At 47.8% G+C, this 10,316-nt stretch overlaps 1 pseudogene; it reads right to left on the bottom strand.

Annotated features, from left to right (window-relative positions):
• Positions 1-5,396: 5,396 nt before the first annotated feature.
• LOC103274229 lies at positions 5,397-5,906 on the bottom strand (annotated as a pseudogene).
• Positions 5,907-10,316: the final 4,410 nt, after the last annotated feature.

Genomic DNA, 10,316 nt, shown 5'->3' with positions numbered 1-10,316 from the left:
AAGTGTTTTTACTCTCTCTAAAGAACAAATTACCGGGACTCTGCCAGCCAGTTAAAAGCGAATAGTGCAACTGCCGGTCTACAATACGCAGAGGTCAGGCTTGCTGGAGAGGACTTGGTTAATCCCCCATCACTCTCACGTGTTGGGAATGTTGGCCCTGTTCTGATCCAGTTTCTTTTCACGGAGGTCTAGCCATCGCATGGAATCAGAAGAAGCTTGGGGTAACTGAGGGCATCAAGCCAAGGCTACACCTTGGTATTACCCGAAGGCTTCCAGGCTGACGCTAATTCCTGACAGCCGGACAGGGTGACAGCAGAAGGCTTTCAGGCTCTTCTATCACATTTTTTCAACCTTTCCTATCACATTTTCTTCTCTTCGGGATTGCCATAGGTACTGTCCCCACTTGGTGCTTGGTGATATGGGTGTTTTGGGTTTTGTTTGTTTGTTTGTTTGTTTTTGGTTTTTTTCACTTTGTCGCCCAGGCTGGAGGGCAGTCGCTGTTCCCGGCCACCGCAGCCTCGACCTGCTGGGCTCCGGCGATCCTTCTGCCTCAGCTTTCCAAGTAGCTGGAACTACAGGCGCACGCTACCACGCCCAGCTGATTTTTTGACTTATTGTACAGATAGGTCTTGCCAAGTTGCCCAGGCGGGTCTCACACCCATGGGCTCAGGCAATCCACTCACCTCAGCCTCCCAAAGGCACGGGATTACAGACTGAGCCACCGAGACCGGCTGACATGGGTGTTTTTGTAGTTTAGGGAGCTGGCATTACTAGACAGCGTTGGTAGCTGGCTTAACTGGTCCATGAGGCAAACGGTAGGAAGCTTTGGCTTCGTTTTTTTTCCATCATGTTGAGAAGCATTGTAATTGGCAAGAATGAGAAACTGCTTTATATAAGGAATTTAAGTCTTGTGAAGTTAGGTCCCTACATTAGGGGACTCTATCTATGGGTAGACAAATGTCGAATGAACATGGACTCTGCCTTCTGAGGACACTGTCCGCTCTTCGCATGCTGACTGTGCAGACTTTATGTTGAAATGCCTGACTAGGTTTAGGCTTTTCGGAAGATGTCAGGGACTGTCTCAAAAGATACTGTACTCAAAAGTCACTTTTATGTCTTCCTATTTGTGGGCCTTGTTAGGAAAGTAATCTGAATGTTGTAACCTGGCCCAAACCATGGGCCTCCTGACCAGAGGTTCACGGAAAGTCCCGGGGAAAAAACCCCCGTCTTTGTCAGAATCCTACTCCTAAACCAAATCGTTCCAAGGTCTTTTTAAGACCTAGTCTGGTAAGGGGAAATGCTAGGTTGGAGGAATCCAGAGGCACAGTCGACAGCATGTAGGACAGGTTTTTTGTTTCTGTTTTTGTTGGAGTCTCACTCCATTGCCCAGGCTGGAGTGCAGTGGCACGCTCCTGGCCACCACAGCCTCGACCTGCTAGGCTCCGGCAATCCTTCCACCTCAGCTTCCCAAGTAGCCAGAACTACAGGCGTGCGCTACCATGCCCAGTTAATTTTTTGGATTTATTGTAGAAATGAGGTCTCCCCAAGTTGCCCAGGCTGGTCTCAAACCCGCGAACTCAGGCAATCCACTTGCCTCAGCCTCCCAAAGTGCTGGGATGACAGGCTGAGCTGCTGAGCCACTGCGCCCAGCCCAGGTACTAATGCATAGGTGAGCGTGACTACTCCTACCGACTGGGTTGCTACCACTCTAATTGGGTGGAGGTCACACTCGCATCCAAGGGGACACCATGAGCAGAGAAGGACAGGACAGTGAGGGGCCACTTTCCTTTCTTCGATCCTTGTTCATGCGTGTTGGTTGGAGGAGGGAAAGCTTAGGGATGCCTTTCTTTTGCCTCCTTCTTCAGATGGGTGACGGGTCATCTGGCTATCTGCAGTGTGCACTCAAGAGTGCATCCAGCCGGGCTCGGTGGCTCAGCCTGTAATCCCGTGCTTTGGGAGGCTGAGGTGAGTGGATTGCCTGAGCCCGCAGGTTCGAGACCCGCCTGGGCAACTTGGTGAGGCCTCATCTCTACAATAAATCAAAAATTAGCCGGGTGTAGTAACGCGCGCCTGTAGTTCCAGCTACTTGGAAGGCTGAGGCAGAAGAATCACCGGAGCCCAGCAGGCCAAGGCTGTGGTGACCGGGAGCAGCCACTGCACTCCAGTCTGGGCAACAGAGTGAGACTCCAACTCAAAAAAAAAAAAAAAAAAAAAAAAGAGTGCATCCTGGGACACAGGACTCCTTTGATCCTCAGACTTTAAACAGCATCTTAAATTCCTTTGTACCCAAGCGTGGCTGAATTATAAGTTGCAGTATGGAGAAACCTGGCCTCCAGAGAGAAGAATCAATCATAATACAATTGTGCTGCTAGATAGTTTCTGTAGATGCCAGGGCAAATGGTCCGAGGTCCCATACGTACAGGCTTTCTTTGCATTACAAGAAAACCTGGAACTTTGTCAACACTGCAGGATTGACTCAGCCCTTCTAGCAGTCATCTCAAGGGAAGGTCCCAAAGGACCAGGGATGCCAACCCCAAAGCCGCCACTGGGGAAGGCATCACCTCATGAGGCCACTCCACCTGGTCCCTCTTGCCCTCCTTATTCAGGTCCTCCGTGTACTTCAAACCCTTCCCACTCGAAAACCCCCATTCTAGAACTCTGGCGTTACTTATGCCCTTACAAGAGATGCTTGGTGAACATGGCCCTACGAGACTTGAAACAGATCAAGGAAGATCTTGGAAGGTTTTCAGATGACCCTGACAAGAATGTAGATACTTTCCAGAATTTAATGCAAGTATTCGAGCTCTCCTAGAAGGATATCATGTTGCTCTTAGGTCAGACTCTAATGACCACTGGGAAACAAGCAGTCCTGCAAGTGGCAGAGAGGTTTGGAGATGAGCTTGGCATTTCACACTGTGTCAGAGAAGGGGAGGAGCCCTACCCAATAACCATGTCTGCAGTACCACTGGAAGACCCTAAGTGGGACCCCAATAGCAATTTGGGAAAAAGGAAGAGGAAACAAACATTTCCTGATGTGCATACTGGAAAGCTTGACAACTAAACCTCTGAATTATTCCAGGTTAGCCATGGGGGGGAGGGTCAATGAGAATCCCTCAGTTTCTCTGGAAAGACTGAGAGGCTTTGATTAAACACACATCCTTAGACCCTGAGTCAGCTGAAGGGCAACTAATCTTAAAAGACAAGTTCATTACTCAGGCAGCTCCAGATGTCAGGAGGAAGCTGCAGAAATAGGCCAAAGGACCAGATAGTACTTTTGAGAATCTCCTGAAAGTGGCCACCTCAGTCTTTTATAACAGGATCAGAAGGAGGCACAGGAAAAAGAGGAGACACAAGACAAAGGCAAGAGCTCTAGTAGTTGCCTTATAGGCATATACAACCCAGAATTCCCAAGGGATACCTGCTAACTGTTATGGAGGCAGCAAGCCAAGATATTAAAGTAATAGGGTGCCAACATGGAAGGCTGCAGAACCAGAGGGACAAAAGGAGCAGCTCAATTGGCAGTCGCCTTTATTTTTATTTACTTATTTATTTACTTTTTTTTTTTTTTGAGTTGGAGTCTCACTCTGTCGCCCAGACTGGAGTGCAGTGGCCACTTCCAGCCACTGCAGCCTCGACCTGCTGGGCTCCGGCAATCCTTCCGCCTCAGCCTTCCGAGGAGCTGGAACTACAGGTGTGCGCTACCACACCTGGCTAATTTTTGATTTATTGTAGAGATGAGGTCTCGCCAAGTTGCCCCGGCAATCCACTCACCTCAGCCTCCCAAAGGCACGGGATTACAGGCTGAGCCACCAAGTCTGGCTGGCAGTCGCCTTTAGTGACAAGACTCCAACAGCCCATCAGAGACCTGGTAACAACGGACTTGCTGAGGGGTTGGTGTCTATAGCCATAGGCTTCTCCTGCAGGGGCGCTAGAAGCCTGGTTGCCCCACAGAGGCCTAAATCTCCAGGACCTTGTCCACTGCACAGGCAAGAAAGAGGCATTGGAGAGCAGGTACGCTCTCTTCTGAAGGGAGGAGAGAACACCTGGCTCAGGATTGATGGCCTGGAAACCTGCTACAGTGCCAGGCAAACCTCACCATCACCCCAACCATACCCAGGTGAATTTTAGGGCTCTGGAACCCAAATTAATTTCTGATTTCACACAGGTGCCAGCCATTTGGTCCTGGCCATCCAGGTTGGAATATAGCCTTGTTGCAGTTCAAGTTGCTAGGGGTAATTCAAAATACAGGTTATATGGAAAGGTAGAAGCCAGAAAACACAGGAAAGATGTAAAGAAAGTACAAGTTGGTGTGCTAATGTGTTTTTGGTCAGGAAGATGCAAAGGACAGAATGGTTTTGTATAGGAAGGAATCTTGTGTAGTAAATTTTTGTCCTGCAATAAAGTAGATGGTTACCTGAAGGAAGGTATAGGACAAGAAAATAAAGGGTTCATGCATGTTGGAAAAATGTCATAGAATGGTGTATGGAACTAAGGAGACTCAATCAGCTAGAACTCATTTTCTTTTTCTTTCTTTTTTTTTAAATTGGAATGTGAATATATTTCTTTACTAAGATGATCTCATGAATGAAGGACATGTTAGCATTCTCCTCATATGACAAAGAATACATCTGACCCACATTGTGGCAGGAAACAAGAGTAAGGACTCTCAGGGTTGATGCCACGTATCCACTGAATAAATTCCCATTTAAAGAGAGGTTGTTTCCTTGGATTCCATCATCTCAGCTGTAGCTACCAGCCAGGGCTCCACGATCTACCCAGAATCCTTTAGCACCAGTCCATACTCCTTGCCCTTGCTACTCCCAATTCTCAAGATCGAGGCCAACATCCCCATGTCTCACTCACCCAGGCTGCCTCTGTAATCCTGCAGCACATCTCTGGTATGCTGCCGCCCTGCCACCCTCGGGGATATGGCTGAGGGTTAGGGAAGTGGGAGAGAACATATCATGTTACCAAAAGCAAACAGCAGGGTTACGTTAGGAAATGACACTTGGGTATAAGCCTAACAACTCACAGAACACATGCTTTCTCCCCAAATAATACATAATCCCCTAAAGCAATTTAACACGTGTGAATGATTCTATATCCAGGCACAAGGATACAAAATGGATGGTGTTCACTTCCATCATACTCTGCACACAGTAGGAAGTTAGTGGATGAAAGTTGGAACCAGATCTCTATCCTAGCTGTTAGGTTTCTCCTGGCTCTTCCTGACTTTGAATGGTGCTACTGCTTTGCTTCCATCTGTTACGGGCATTTGTTCATTTTCTAAAAGAGAAGGTTTAAAAGGATGAAGGTTGGCAGACAGAGAGGGTAGAAGGGCGAAAACAACCTTGCAAAAACAGAACAAAGGCAATAAAAAAGTCCAGAAACCAGATTTAGTACAATAATATTTTATAATAATGGAAAGTAGCTGAAAATACTACATGCTAACACAGACAATGTGATACACAACCTCAGGGGGAGGAGTCAGCAGGGAAAGTATGGCAGAGGCCACAGCTTTAGACTAAGAGCCTTTCAAAGGACTGCTGAATGGACTGGATCTGCTGCTTCAGCTGTGAGCTTTCTTTGATGGTGACAGAACAGGCGGTGACAGGCCTGGACACCCCACAGGACCGCCCCAGGGCCTGCTTGGAGCTTACATATTTGTAGGGCACATTCTTGTCTTCAAATAGCAGTGGGAGGTGCAGAATGATCTCCAGCAGCTCAGTGTCTGCGGCCATCACGAGCTCAGAGATGCCCCTGTTAAGGGTTGTGGTGGCCTCATTGGCTCCTTTCCGAAGCTGCTTGTAGTTACATGACTGCCACCGAACAAGGTCCAATAGCTTCTTGGTGAGATGGGCATCTGCAAGGCGATAGGCCTTCGGATTTACATCAGCCTCAGTCATGGCTGTGGTTCCGCAGGCTCGCCACTCCTCAGGGGGTGCAGCTGACATCAGAGTAGCAGCACTTGCCTCCACTGGAAAGCCCTAGAACTTATTTTCTAATTTGGACACTTGAGACCGAGAAAATTGTGACCAATTAAAACAAGCCTTGGCTGGGCTCGGTGGCTCAGCCTGTAATCCCAGCACTTTGGGAGGCCGAGAGGAGTGGATTGCCTGAGCCTATGGGTTCGAGACTCACGTGGGCAACTTGGTGAGACCTTTTCCCTACAATAAATTAAAACTTAGGTGGGCGTGGTAGCACGCACCTGTAGTTGCGGCTACTTGGAAGGCTGAGGCGGAAGGATCGCCGGAGCCCAGCAGGTCCAGGCTGCGGTGGCCGGGAGCGGCCACTGCACTCCAGTCTGGGCGACAGAGTGAGACTCCAACTCAAAAAATAAAAAATAAAATAAATAAATAAACAAGCCTTAATTCCAGCACTGGCTCTTAGTCTTCCCATAGGAAAGACATTTAACTTTTATATGTCTGAAAGAAAAGGAATGGCTCTAGGAGTTTTAACCCAGACTCAAGGTCCAGCCCGACAACCTGTAGGCTACTTAAGAAGGAACTTAATCCGGTGGCTAAGGGATGGCCAGCCTGCCTAAGAGTAATGGTGGCGGTAGCGGTGTTGGTGCCAGAAGCTATTAAGCTAACAAAGGGGAAAAACCTAACTATGTATACTCCACATAATGTGGCAGGACTGCTATCCTCTAAAAGGAGACTCTGGCTAACTGACAACCGCCTTTTTAAATATCAAGCCTTATTATTTAGAAGAAGCTGCAATCCACTTAAAACCATGTTCGTCTCTGAACCCAGCCACCTTCCTCCCTGACAATGGTGGGGAATGCAAGCATGATTGTGAACAAGTGGCAGTACAAACCTATACAGCCAGAGAGGACTTAAAGGAAATCCCATAGAAAACCCAGACTGGATTCTCTTTACTGATGGAAGTTCATTTGTGGAGCAAGGGATCTGTAAGGCGCAGTATTTAGTTGTCACTTCCAATGACATCGTTGAACGTGTTCCTCTTTCCTCAAATACAAGTGTTCAGCTTGCCAAAGTAATTGTTCTTATAAGGACCCTCGAATTAAGTAAAGGGAAGTCAGTAAACATCTATACAGACTCCAAGAATGCCCTTGTAGTCCTTCACGCCTGTGCCGCTATCTGGAAAGAGAGACATTTTCCTACAGCTAATGTATCCCCTATTAAATATCATTGGGAGCCAGGCTCGGTGGCTCGGCCTGTAATCCCGCGCCTTTGGGAGGCTGAGGTGAGTGGATTGCCTGAGCCCGTGGGTTCGAGACCCGCCTGGGCAACTTGGTGAGACTTCATCTCTACAATAAATCAAAAATCAGCCGGGCATGGTAGCGCGTGCCTGTTGTTCCAGCTACTTGGAAAGCTGAGGCAGAAGGATCACCGGAGCCCAGCAGGTCGAGGCTGCGGTGGCTGGGAGCGGCCACGGCACTCCAGCCTGGGTGACAGAGTGAGACTCCAACTCAAAAAATATATATATGTATATCATTGAGAAATTGACAGACTACTATCTTCAGTCTTCCTCCCTTGGGAAGTGGCAGTAATACACAGTAAGGGCCATCAAAAGGGAACAGATGAAATAGCTGAAGGAAATAGACTAGCGGATCGAACAGCCAAGTTAGTAGTAAGGAAAACTCAGATTTTGGATCCATTTGAGGCCCCTCTGATTTGAGAGGGCCCCTCAAAAGATATAAAACCCCCATATTCTCTCGTAGAGATAGAATGGGCTACATCTTGAGGATACGGTTTTCAGCCTTCAGGATGGCTGCAATCAGAGGTTGCATCTGCCAACCTCCTGCCAATGGAAGGTTCTTAAAACCCTCCATCAGACCTTTCACCTCGGAAGAGAGAAAACTTTCCAACTAGCCCGAAAGCTGTTTTCAGTAAGGTTACTGGAATTGCAAGACCTCATCTCTACAACAAATCAAAAAATGAGCCAGGTGTGGTAGCGCGTGCCTGTAGTTCCAGCTACTCGGAAAGCTGAGGCCGAAGGATCGCCGGAGCCCAGCAGGTCGAGGCTGCGGTGGCCGGGAGCGGCCACTGCACTCCAGTCTGGGCGACTGAGTGAGACTCCAACTCAATAATAATAATAATAATAAAAAGGTTACTGGAATTGACTTGTGAATCCATCACACTAAAGTGAAAGCATGGAGGCCAGGAGAAGTTGCCTCAGCTGACCTGGAAGAGCATGCAGAATTGAAGTAAAATCATAAAAGGTAAGTGTCACTACTAACTGTCTGAAAATTTCCTCTTTATAGTTATACCTATATTTGCTGCCTTTGTGTTTATCTTAATTTGTACCATCAGACGTTTCCGTCAAGGACACTTTAATCCTGAGCATCCATGGGATTGTTTTCTTCCCTAGAACTTTCCCTCACAGGAACAAGCAAAATGCCTACACTATCTTGCTTCCTATTTTTAGTATCATGAGTCCTAGCTTCTTATAAGCACCCTCTCTCACCCTCCATTACGTATGTGGCTCAACAAGGTAATTATTCAAACGTTGGATATGCTCACAGCCAAATGTGGAGGAACATGTGTATTATTAAATAGAACTTGTTTCTGTATTAACACTTCCTCCCAAATAAAAGAGACTTTACAGGTTATAAAACAATAATAAAATCATTGACTCTGTACAAGAACAGGCAGTTGCAGGACCCAGTTGGTTACAATCCTTTTTATTCTCTCTAGGGATGGCCAGTATATGGCCATGGGGTTTTCCCTTAATAGTTCCTTTTGTTGTATTCCTTGTGTTTGGTCCATGTGTAGTTAAACTTCTTGTAAAGTTTGTTTCTTCTCACCTAGAGGCCATCAAACTCCAAATGGTGATGCAGATGGAACTTTGTATGGAAGCTTCTTTCTACCAAGGACCTTTAGATCGTCCTCTGGAGGATCCCTGGCTGCCATCCCCATACGATGCCCATGATCAGTGGGAAGTAGCCAGACCCATCATCGTCCTTACTCCCTAATGGCAGTTAGGGTTACTACTCTAGAGGGGGGGGATGAGACAGGAGATAGCTAGAGAAAGGCTAGGCAGACAGCCAGGCAGGTCCTCTGGTAGTGAACTCCCGACAGGCCTCTCAGGCTCAGCATTGGTAAACAAGCTCCCTGCAAGTCTCTCAAGCTAGAGCTTAAGTACTCACTGCTGGGATCAAAAAGCAACCAATCAGCTCACCAGTAGGCCCCTACCTCCTGCCAACTGGTCCTTAATACTGACCAATCAGAACAGCTACAGCTCATAGTGCTAGCCAATTGGCTTGGACTTAGGGTTATATAAGCATCAGGTTTTGATCCCAAAGGCAGGCAACCCCTTTGGGTCCCCTCCCCCGGTGCTGACCTCTCAATAAATCCTGCTTTTTTCAACAACCACAAAAATACTGTGCTAGCCAGGTGCAGTGGCTCACACCTATAATCCCAGCACTTTGGGAGGCTGAGGTCAGAGGATTACCTGAGCCCACCAGTTCAAGACCAACTTAGACCAGCTCATCTCTACAATAAACGAAAAAAAAAATTAGCCAGGCATGGTGGTGCATGCCTGTAGTTCCAGCTACTTGGAAGGCTAAGGTAGAAGTATGGCCTGAGCCCAGCAGGTCAAGGCTGCAATGGCTGTGAGCGTGCCACTGCACTTGCCTCAGTGACAGAGTGAGACTCCAACTAAAAAAAAATAAAAAATAAAAAATACAAGTGCCAGGCTGTGCTCAGTGGTTCATGTCTGTAATCCCAACACTTTGAGGCAATTGCCCAGCCTATTAAAGAAGTTTAGACATGCCGGGCTCAGCCTGTAATCCCGTGCCTTTGGGAGGCTAAGGTGAGAGGATTGCTCGAACGTGGGTTCGAGACCCGCCTGGGCAACTTGGTGAGACCTCATCTCTACAATAAATCAAAAAATGAGCCAGGCGTGGTAGCGCGCACCTGTAGTTCTGGCTACTCGGAAGGCTGAGGCGGAAGGATCGCCGGAGCCCAGCGGGTCGAGGCTGCAGTGGCCGGGAGCGGCCACTGCACTCCAGCCTGGGTGACTGAGTGAGACTCCAACTCAAAAAAAAAAAAAGAAAGCTGCACAGGCTATTTCAGAAGAATTCCACATAAATTATGTAGATACTCCACCCTAAAGGAGGGGGCATAATTCCCCACTCCCTAAGTGTCATTCAGATAGCGACTTCCTTCCAGAGTACAATATGGAAAGGGGGGGGTGTATTTTACTTGAAAAAGCCTTACAAACCCTGTTTCATGCAGGTAATCAAGGTTGACCTCAACAGTCAAAAATCATGAATCGTAGCCAGGCTTGGTGGCTCAGCCTGTAATCCCGTGCCTTGAGAGGCTGAGGTGAGTGGACTGCCTGAGCCC

This window comes from Carlito syrichta, unplaced genomic scaffold (genome assembly GCF_000164805.1).
Source record: "Carlito syrichta isolate Samal-C Ts95f unplaced genomic scaffold, Tarsius_syrichta-2.0.1 Scaffold314629, whole genome shotgun sequence".
Classification (NCBI taxonomy): domain Eukaryota; kingdom Metazoa; phylum Chordata; class Mammalia; order Primates; family Tarsiidae; genus Carlito; species Carlito syrichta.
Note: the sequence above shows the minus strand (reverse complement) of the source record. Positions and strands in the feature narration are given on the sequence as shown.